Here is an 11,266-nt window from a genome sequence, read left to right on the forward strand (position 1 = left end):
ATGAAGTGGAAAATTATTTGGATTATGATACTGGGTGTAATAATCACTCAGGAAAGGTATGTAACATCTCAAATATCGATTGAGTTGAAGAACTGAAGGACACGTTACATACAATGGTTAGTAACATGGTTTTACCTAAGATCGATATGATGTACTTTGATCGGCAACCGGGTCAGTATTCCCGTTTGATTAGTAAGTTTAATAGCCTTATAGAGAGTAAACTGTCAGGTAAGGGCCAATTGCTGTCGTATTTGTTGTATTATTGCAAAGGAAAGGCCAGATTAGCAATCAAACCTTGCGTTTCTTTGCCCAGTCATTTGGGCTATGTTAGGGCTAAACGAATTTTGTATGATTTATTTGGTAAAGAGCATCTTGTTGCACAAGAACTAATTACTGAGTTATTAAACCACAAATCTGTCGGAGGATCAGCTGACGTATTAAGTGACTTTGCGAATAAGTTGCGTGATGTATGTATAACGTTGAAAGAAATGGGATACATGTCTAAAGTTAATTCTACGGCTAATTTGGAGGTAATAGTTTCATGCCTACCACTAAAATTGCAGAATAAGTGGGTGGAAGTCGCTGATAAGATCATGATGCACGGGAAGGAGCCGAGCTTTGAAGAATTTGTGATCTTTGTAGAGGAGAGGGCTAGAATTGTTAGAACTCGTTATGGTAGATTAGTACAGTATACTACAAAGTTCGGTAAAAAGAATTCTGAAGGCCAAGCTGATAGGAGATCACGCTTTCATGCAATTAAGCGAGGCCCGAACAACTCAGTCAAGGTTTTACGTTGTGAAATCTGCTTAGGTGATCATGAGGCGACGGGTTGTCCAAAGTTAGCAAAAATGAATGTGAGAGAAAGGAGACAGGAGGTAAGAAGGTGTGGTTTATGTTATTTATGTTTGAGGAAAGGTCACATAGCTATGTCATGCAATTCATGGTTCAAGTGCGACGTTGAGAATTGCAAGGTTCGGCATGATTCATTATTACATATTGATGGTATTGATAACCACGTGGTGAACTTAGCTGAGTATTGGAACTCCTCAAAGGTTTGTTTGAGTATCATCCCAGTTAGACTATACGGTCCCAAAGAATTCTTGGAAACATACACACTTCTAGATAGTGGTTAATTAATCAGTTGGGTCTCAAAGGTAAGGAGACTTCGATAAAGGTGGCGACGGTGAATGGAACTACTACTTGTGAATATCTGGAAGTGAATAAAGAGGTATTTTCATTTGATGAACGGGATTCTATAAGGATCAACAAGGCATATACGACCAAGAAACTTCTTATAGATTATGCAGCACTTTTAACCGAACTCCAGCTGAAACGGTGGAACCATTTAAAGGACATAACTCTTTCGAGATTGCAAAGAAATTTTGTAGGAGTATTGATTAGGTGTGATGCTCCAGATGCACACTGGGTCCTGGAATAACGTCTGAGGGACACGAAGCATCCGTTTGCTGTGCCTACTCATCTCGGTTGGATGATTATAGGTCCTAAGGGAGTATCTAGGTCTCTACATCAAGTTCAGTGATGTCATTGTCCTAATGATATTTTGCGAGGTATAGAGAGATTATATAATCATGAGTTCGAGGATACAGATACGTTTCGTAATGGATATTCTGTGGAACATAAAAGAGCTCTAGAAATAGTTAGCAGTTCGTTTAGATTGAAGAGTGATCATTTCCAAGTTGGTCTACCATGAAAGTATGATAAGCCAAGGCTACCGAATAATTTGGGACTAGCTGAACGCAGATTAGAATGTTCAAGGAAGAGGTTTATTCAAGATAACAGTCTCTTGGAGAAATATCAAGTTGTGATGAGCAAACATTTAAGTAAGGGCTACATCATTGAAGCTAGTGAAGAGGGATTTGACCATGATGCTGTTTGTTGGTATATTCCCCATCATCCTGTTATCAACCCTAAAAAGCCTGGAAAATTGAGAATTCCCATTTTGCCATTTGGTAAATAAAGAAGGAACGAATTGAGCGAAGAAATTTCTTTTCAATTAGTTTTTCATCATGGCTCTACACTAATATATATACGTTTTACAATAATAATATAATACTCATCGAGTGGATACGTTACGTAATAATGACATAATGACATTTAAATTAACATTAATTAATTGGAAGAAAGAGGATTATTAATATTCAAAGTGATCAAGAAGTTGCTAAGTTGCGTAATGTAAGAAACAAAGAAGGAACAGAATTTTAACGGATGGTCAATAGGATGGTAGTTACGTAAGAATCAAGAGATGAATGTTGAGAAGTTATTAAGTTCAAAAGCAATAGAAATAAAATTACAAAAGTTCAAAAATTAAAAAATTACAAAAGTTTTTAAAAATTAAAAAATGGAAGAAGTATGAAAAATAGTTTTTTTGAAGGAAATCTTAAACTGATGGCCAGGGCAGGGAAAGTGGTTGTACGAATCTCTTTTGTATGCAAAGGTCAGGTTTGTGAACATGGATTGCGATGGCTTCCGCAATGTGCAAGAGGCGCACTCGTAAACCATGTGGCAAATTAGATGGGATATTGTAGATAACCTTAAAAGCTTTATTCAATTCGACTTGATGACTTGATGAATAAAGCTTTTAAGGTTATCTACAATATCCCATCTAATTTGCCACATGGTTTACGAGTGCGCCTCTTGCACATTGCGGAAGCCATCGCAATCCATGTTCACAAACCTGACCTTTGCATACAAAAGAGATTCGTACAACCACTTTCCCTGCCCTGGCCATCAGTTTAAGATTTCCTTCAAAAAAACTATTTTTCATACTTCTTCCATTTTTTAATTTTTAAAAACTTTTGTAATTTTTTAATTTTTTGAACTTTTGTAATTTTATTTCTATTGCTTTTGAACTTAATAACTTCTCAACATTCATCTCTTGATTCTTACGTAACTACCATCCTATTGACCATCCGTTAAAATTCTGTTCCTTCTTTGTTTCTTACATTACGCAACTTAGCAACTTCTTGATCACTTTGAATATTAATAATCCTCTTTCTTCCAATTAATTAATGTTAATTTAAATGTCATTATGTCATTATTACGTAACGTATCCACTCGATGAGTATTATATTATTATTGTAAAACGTATATATATTAGTGTAGAGCCATGATGAAAAACTAATTGAAAAGAAATTTCTTCGCTCAATTCGTTCCTTCTTTATTTACCAAATTGAGAATTGTTTTTGATTGTTCGGCTGTCTCTCAAGGTTGTTCTCTTAATGACCAGCTTTTGAGAGGACCGAATACTGTAAATATTTTAATTGGTGTACTTTTACGATTTAGATTAGGTAACGTTGCATTAGCCGCTGATGTCGAAGAGATGTTTTTTCAAGTAAAGATCCCGAGACAAGATAGGGGGGCGTTTCGTCTATTGTAGTGGGAAGACGGTGATACAAGACGAACGGCTAAGGAATATTGTTTAACAGTTCATCCGTTTGGAGCCGTGTCCTCCACTGTTTTGCGCTAATTTCGCTCTTAAGAAGACGGTAGATATATTCGGTAAGGAATTTAATGTAGATATCCAGGAAGTCGTAGATAAGAGTTTCTATGTCGACGACTATTTGGCCTCAAGAGGCCGAAAGAGTGTTGGCCTGCTGCTGATGTACAAGGTCCTGATCCCCATCTCTTGGAATTAAAGAGGGCAATGTCGGCGCATGTAATGGCTGAAGAATCCACTGTTGATCAACTTATTAATTATTATTCAGATTGGACTAAATTACTTAAGGCTGCTGCGTGGTTAACCCGGTTTAAGCGATATTTATTGGTAATGCGTTCTGGTAGAACTGATCTGTCTCTACAGGTGGATATGCTTAGAGTTGATGAGCTAAATTTCGCTTGTTCGGATTTAATTCGATATGTCCAACGCATAGTATTTTGGACAGAGATTGAAATGTTGTCGTCTGAAACCATTAGCAAGGTGAAAATAACAAATTCACCGTCAAGAACTTTAAATCCAATGATGATAAACTATTATTATGTCTCGCTTGCCGACACCAGCAAAACTATTATTATTGAGATACAACGTCGCAGAACTCACTAACGTTCTATCTAATGACAGGTATTCTAAGAGATGGAAGCAGGCGAATTACTTGGCACAATTACTTTGGAGACGTTGAGCTAAGGAATATGCTTCGCTGTTGCAGCGTAGATACAAGTGGACCCAACTAGAGAGGAACATACGAGAGCGTGACTTAGTAATGGTTTATTCTGAGTTCTCCGAGAAAAACAAATGGTTCTTAGGTCTGGTGCAGAGAGTGTTACCAAGTAAGGATAGATTAGTGAGGCTGGTAAAACTGAGGACAAGAAAGGGGATCCTAGTGAGAGATATTACAAAAATGTGTCTTCTTGAAGCCGTAGATTGTAGGTAGCTACTCGGGTCCCTAGGCCTACGGGTGTAAGTCCTAGGAATCACGAGATTGTTGGTATATTGAGTGTTTGTTGTTGACTGTTTGTGATGCATACACTTGGATTCTTGTTGTCTATTTATTTGTCTGTGAAATGAACCAAGATTCTTTTGGTCGGTAGTGTTACGTGAGAACTGAAGAAATTTGGTTGATTGAAAACTTTATATTGAATAATATTAGTTTCACTGTGTTTTCGGATGTATTTGTTTTACTTAACGTTTGGACTTGTTTGTTTATATGATTTTTTTCTGACATTTTGGTTTGGTATTTGGGAGTTTTGCTCCGGAAACCTACAAAATTGAAGGTTTGTTTTGTAGTTGTTATGATTATTGTTGTTAGAACGACATTTGGTCGATTATTTGTGGATGACGAATAAATTTGGTATCTAAATTGGAGCTTGGTTCTGTTGTTAATTTGGGTTCGTAGTTTGCATGTAGATCGATAGTCCGTAATTCAATAACTGGAACGAGCAAAACTTGGACGTAGCACACCGGCTGTTTTAGTGCACAATGGTGCCTAGTGTAGGATTCGGCTGAAAGAAAGCTAGGTCACAGGCTTCTGGATTCCTTATAACCTTCGCATTACAAGTTTATAAGTCCTACTTTGATAGCTGATCTTTTATAATATCACTACCACTGTTACTACCGCAATCAATTCGGAATTCACTCTAACAATATACTTTTACTGTGACAATTGAACAGATCGATGTATTGTGCAATTTCGAAAGTTGTACTTACCTATAATACTCCACTGTGATAGTCTTCCAGTATCCGATCAAGTAATATGATATCCAGAGAGTTCCTATGCATTCCATTTCTAAGAGTTATTAATTAGTTGCGAACTAGTGAGATATGTAAACACGTTGCACAGTACACAGAATATATCACCTAGAGCTTCACGAGTTATATGAAGATGAACATGTAGGGCCAGTGAAATGTCACTGAGCCTTAGCCAAATCATCCGGCAGTTGTATCACTGAATGTCGAACAGATCATCGTTCTCTGCCATGGTCATGTACAACCAACGCACATTAGTTAATCGTGTAACATGGACTGGCCTATGCGGCAGTGGTTTCACTTTCGCTTGTATCTACTTTAACTAATATATTTCTATAACGACGTCACCTGTGTTGTACAGTCTTCAAAGCATCTATGGTACCTTGGTATGTCAATGGGGTGGTCCACGTAAGGTGCTGACCACGAGGTGTGACTTCGGTGTTAGGTAGTTTGTCACACCATTCACGTCTAACTCGAGTAGGCCTGCAATCATTTTAGACATAGATCATCTACGTTGGTGATCTACAAACATGTATTGTATAGTAAAAACACACTTTATGAAAATAGGATTATTTGTTGAATCAGAATCTATATAAATAAACACTAAATAACAAGCACATAATTTTCCAACAAATCAATTTTTCACAGTCATGGATTCTCCTGTGTTTCTAACGTTACAGATATTGTATTCCAGAAGAAATTAGCTGAGGCTAACAATGAAATAAGACAGATTTCGCGTAAGATGTGATATGAAATGCTTCGTATTTTTAAAAAATTATATTCCTTATTATAAGTTTCTATCTATAAATTATCAAACTAAAACTTCTATGGATCCGTATCTTTATAAACTGCATCACATGAAAACATATGCATTTTCTACAGTATTTGTGCCATAATGATGAGAAAACTCAAGTTCTTGAGTGTTCAATTAGAGCCTAAACTGCTGTGAATATTTGAATTATAGTACAAACTAAAAATCCCAGAAACAACACAATTGGATCAAGAAATACTAGATACGCACGAACGAATGTGCTGTAGTTGTAATTCAAAATCATACATTCCGCAGGTACGATGAAACCAATAGTTCATGCAAACACCACATCCCCCACAGCTTAAATTGGAGTCTAAGTGTCTAATCGATTGTACGTTTTCTTAAATTCATCCTGTATCTGTCCGACAGTGTATTGGATAAACACTATGTATTATCTATAATGTACTCATTAGCTTTAGAATTAGCCACCAAAATGGTAACAGACTCATCTGGTTCCGCGTGTTGTATTTGATGAAAATGTCGGTTGTGTGTATTTAAGTCATCGATACTTAGAATTTGCACCATAGATTTCCCAAAATTCTTCAACACTTTCCCCGTGAATGGTCGAAGACCACTATTACGATAATATGTAACTTCCGCAGACTGCAAACATCTCATATTCGGACGAGGAATTCGTTTTTTAATGGCTTTGATGGAGTTTAGCATTTTTATATTGCAGTAGAAAGGTATCTGCACCTCTTCCTAGTAAAGGTGTCAATTAAATCAGTAGCGGTTTTCAATTTTTTGACTAAATGTTTTGTCTCACAATTAAAACAAGGACGCCTGGGAGCAGTAGATGGATGTCCGCATCCCATACCGTTCAACCAGGTTATGTGTTCATCCGCAGCAAAATAAGATCCGTTTTGAATGTTTTGTGTATGTGTTAAAACCCCTCCATATGTACAATTGCACCTTGTCCCTATTGATCCCCTTAATTGTACATTGTTTGTTTTTTGATTACACTTGAATTGTTAATATTTGTATTTTTTATTAATTCTTATTTTGCTTACGCCTCCACTAAGATTTTGTGTTTTTTCCCGAACTGCATCTATGTTGTTTTACTTGATGCTTGTTCCTGGCGGCAGCCATATTGATTTGCTCACCCTTTTGTGTGTGTTCTATCCAGTCAGGATAGAATAGTGTTCATTTAATGTGACTGATTTGATTGATTGAACAATTATTGGTTGAATAGTCGGGTGGTAATATTTGTTTAGAACCGCTATTTACCCGATTACTTGTTCTGATTTTGACGGGCAAGGGCGCATGTCTAATCCGCTTGATAGGCTTTTCTTCAGCATCCAAACCGTAGTTTGGATTCCACAGTCACCAACACAATGTGAACCCCTTCTCGATTGAATAAATTTTTCGATGCTTGGATTGTCAAATCAGAATTTGATGAGGTTGTGGAAAAGCTTGAGACCACTTCGAAAAACAACCAATGACTACATGTATATAGTATTTGCTAAAACATGGGCCATAATAGTCTGCATGAGTTCTTTGTCAGGCTCCAACAACAACACGTTCACTTGAACACAAAATACCATCAGAAATAGTGGATTACTCATACCCTTTGAAAAATAGAGAAAGAAATCTACGTTTCAGAGTAGCATTCTAACATTCAGTATGCCACTGAATATAGATGCAAAGTATCTACGACTTTCTCTGATGAGATCTGGGCACCTCACAGGTAACATTTTCACCAACAGACATTCTGAAGGATTAACAGGTTCATCTTGTTATTATTAGCGAGAAATACAGTCAACATGCTGGATTTGTTTGGCAATCCTGTGTTAAACCATACAGTCATCAGCACTCAAAGCATTACTCCATCCTTGAACCATGGCAGCTGAGGAAGGTGCTGAGGATTTTTTAGTATGATTAACAAACTTTAAAGCCTCATGATCAGTGGCAATAGTAAATTTCTTTCCGAATTAATATTTATGAAGTCTTTAACAGCCCAAAACGCACCTAATGCTTATCGATGATTTTGTGAAAAACCTCGTTTACTCACAGTAAGTTTACTTGGAACACATTCTACAATCTTGCTCCAAAACGTATTTCACACAAAAATCGTTCAAAGTATTACGTACTGTTTATCGAAGACAATGAAGAATTATTCATCCTTTAAGAAAGACTGGATCACCCTGTACTTCACGTTTTATAGGCTGAATTTTTATACCTCTGCTGCACTTAGCACACGTAGCCATGAAATTTTTAAGTAAAGCATCTGAATATTTCTTGCAACTAGGAAAAGCAATTGCACATTAAACTTTTTCAAATTCCCTAAGCCCAGTATTGGCAGTCCTGTTTCACCAACTAAAAATTCACAAGCTATGTATGAAGAATTGCAATATCTTGTTAGTAGTTCACAACATTCTCGTATGGGCAATCTGTGTCCAGTAATCCTCAATATTGATACTTAAGTATGTCGTACCACAACGTTAGCATCTGAAAATTTAAAGTTCTTGAATGAAATAATGGACTCTATACTGCCCGTGTCCACAATAAAGTCATGAAATAAACTAGGCGATATAAAATAATCGCGTTTGAATATGAGCATTAGATTTCGAAATGGTAGACAGAGATAACTGATCATTAGGAACAGCTGAATTACTGGGTTCTAGATTACAAGATTTAGTACTACTTGCAGTAAAATGAACAGTAGCTTTGCATTCTGACTGAATGTATCCTAACTTACCACAGTTAAATTATATGGCCTCACGAAATACATATGAATTACGAGAATGAAATTTGTCACGGGATGAACATTTAACAGACTTGGTTTCACCTTTGTGATTTGCATTGTGCTATGGTTGAAGCTATCACGAGTTCACTTAATTTGCGAACGAGAAACAAGACTCGGTGACCAAAGACCAGTGGGCTAGCTATTGATGCGTTCGAGCCCCGCTAACTAGAAGGAGAAGTCTAATTTAATTACTATGTTGGTCACATACCTCATGTCAGATTCAATACAAACCCAAAACCTGGAGGATTTGTCACCAGTGGAGAGACACTGTTATGACTACGAAATCTCGACTTCCAGAATTTGATCGTGGTGATCCTGAATTGTGATTTGTTCAACTAGAGCACTATTTCACGAGTCACAATATGGAATCCAAATGAATTCGCTAAAGAGACTTATGTTCTATCCTTCCTCCTTCAGTTGCCGAAGAAGTCTATGACTTGATGTTAAGTCCACCATCACCATAACCATACACCATCTTAAGACGAGAGATAATAAACCGTTTATCATTATCAGACAGTCAAACTATACAACGGCTTTCCATTGAGAAACACTAGATCATAGGACACCATCACAGTTTTTACATCAACTCCATTTCCTAGTGGGGGTTAACACAGTGGGTGAAGCAATCCTAAAACAAGGATGGATACAAGCTATCCCATGGGACGTCCAACACTGTTTGGATGTACAAGATCCTGAAACCTCCTTACCTCATTTAGAGCGCATAGCCGATAGGATAACGGAAAGAAGTCCTCCAACTGAATCACGTACGATAAATCACACACAAAAAGGAGCAGCAACAGACCCAGTCATAGAAGAACTTGTTGCGAGTGTTGAAAGTCTCACTGAGGCTGTCGCCAGAATGCGAATGGGTAATAGTATCAGGAGTAAATCATCATAACGACCAAGACCAAAGTCACGAAACAGGTCACAAATCCCCAGAAAATCTGAGCAGTTCTGTCGGCATCACCCGAAGTTTGTTGTAAACTCAACCGAGTGCATGCGACCATTCTCATGGCCTAAGCGAAATTCCAAGAAAGCGGTAAACCAGTAAACCCACCCTGAGGAGCGTCGCCTAAACAGACGCTTGTTTTATGTTAGAGACAGGAATTCTAGCTTGAATTTCTCGGTAGATACTGGCGCTGCTCTTAGTATCATCCCTCAAAATCAAACTGAGCTAAGTCGAGAAACATCCACAATTACACTTCAAGTTGCCAACAAAATTAAAATCGCGACATTTGGGCAGAAAACTTTACCAATAGATTTGGGGTTCGGAGGCAATTCTCCTGGGTTTTCACTGTAGCCGATTTAGATCTGACAATACTGGGGATGGACTTTCTAGAGAGATACGAATTTCTAGTTGACATTAAGAAACGACGCTTGACACTGGAAGTATTCTCGAACTACACAAAAAGAAAAGAAAGTCACATCAGATCTATTAACTTGATTCAAACTCCTCCAGTAACAACAGATAAATTCCAAGATATACTCACGGAATTTCCAAACTTAACTAGACCGAACTCACAGCCTTCCAAAGACAAACTAAACGTAAGTCATACTATCAAAACCGAAGGTGCACCTGTGTTTGCGAAATCCAGGAGACTAGCACCAGGAAAGCTCAAAATCGTCAGGGCCGAATTTGATTATATGCTACAACTGGGTATCATCCGTCTCTCTGACAGTCAATGGACATCCTTTTTACATTAGGTCCCAAGGAAGAAAGAAGACGACTGGCGACCATGCGGGGACTAAAGAGCCCTCAACCATCAAACAGTACCAGACAGGTACCCAATACCGCACATCCAAGATTACACGAACGGCTTAGAAGGTATGAACATATTTACTCAAATTGACTTAGTCAGGGCATATCACAATACGAACATCTGTCAAAAATGACGCACAGTTTTCGGTTGCGGGACTGGTTTTCGAAACAACTCTGAGACTTCATGGTGAATTTATTAACCCTAATACTAACAGTCAAAAATATGATTTAGAAAATTAGGTAGATCAACTACGGGACCATATGTCCAAACTTGAGCCAATTAATACTCGTGAACAATCGCGCGTCATATAAGTATCTAAGGATCAAAGCAATTGCACGCACTTCTGCATAAGATGTGACAAAATAAAAGCACCGCTTAGCCCTCCATTTGAAAGTCATTTCTAGATCGTCGGAAGAAAACCTAAATATTTCATGATAGAAAGACATGGAAACACCGAATCCGTAAGTATTGAAAGATTCAAACCGGCTTATCTCGATCATGAACCACCATACGTGCTGTTAGACCGTTTAACTGAAAAATCAATTACGGAATCAACATGTAAAAAAGATTAGTCTTTACAAGTCACTAAAATGGTAAGCTGGGCACATCCGAATAGTTAGTCCAGGATATTAACAGTGTTGGCTGCAGAATATAATCTAACCCCGTATCTAATGAGGTTCTACGTTTGTTTGAAAATTAGTTTTTCTTCATACCGTCTCACCTATTTTATTCAATTGACAAAAGCATTC

This window comes from Schistosoma haematobium, chromosome 4 (genome assembly GCF_000699445.3).
Source record: "Schistosoma haematobium chromosome 4, whole genome shotgun sequence".
NCBI classification, from domain to species: Eukaryota; Metazoa; Platyhelminthes; class Trematoda; order Strigeidida; family Schistosomatidae; genus Schistosoma; species Schistosoma haematobium.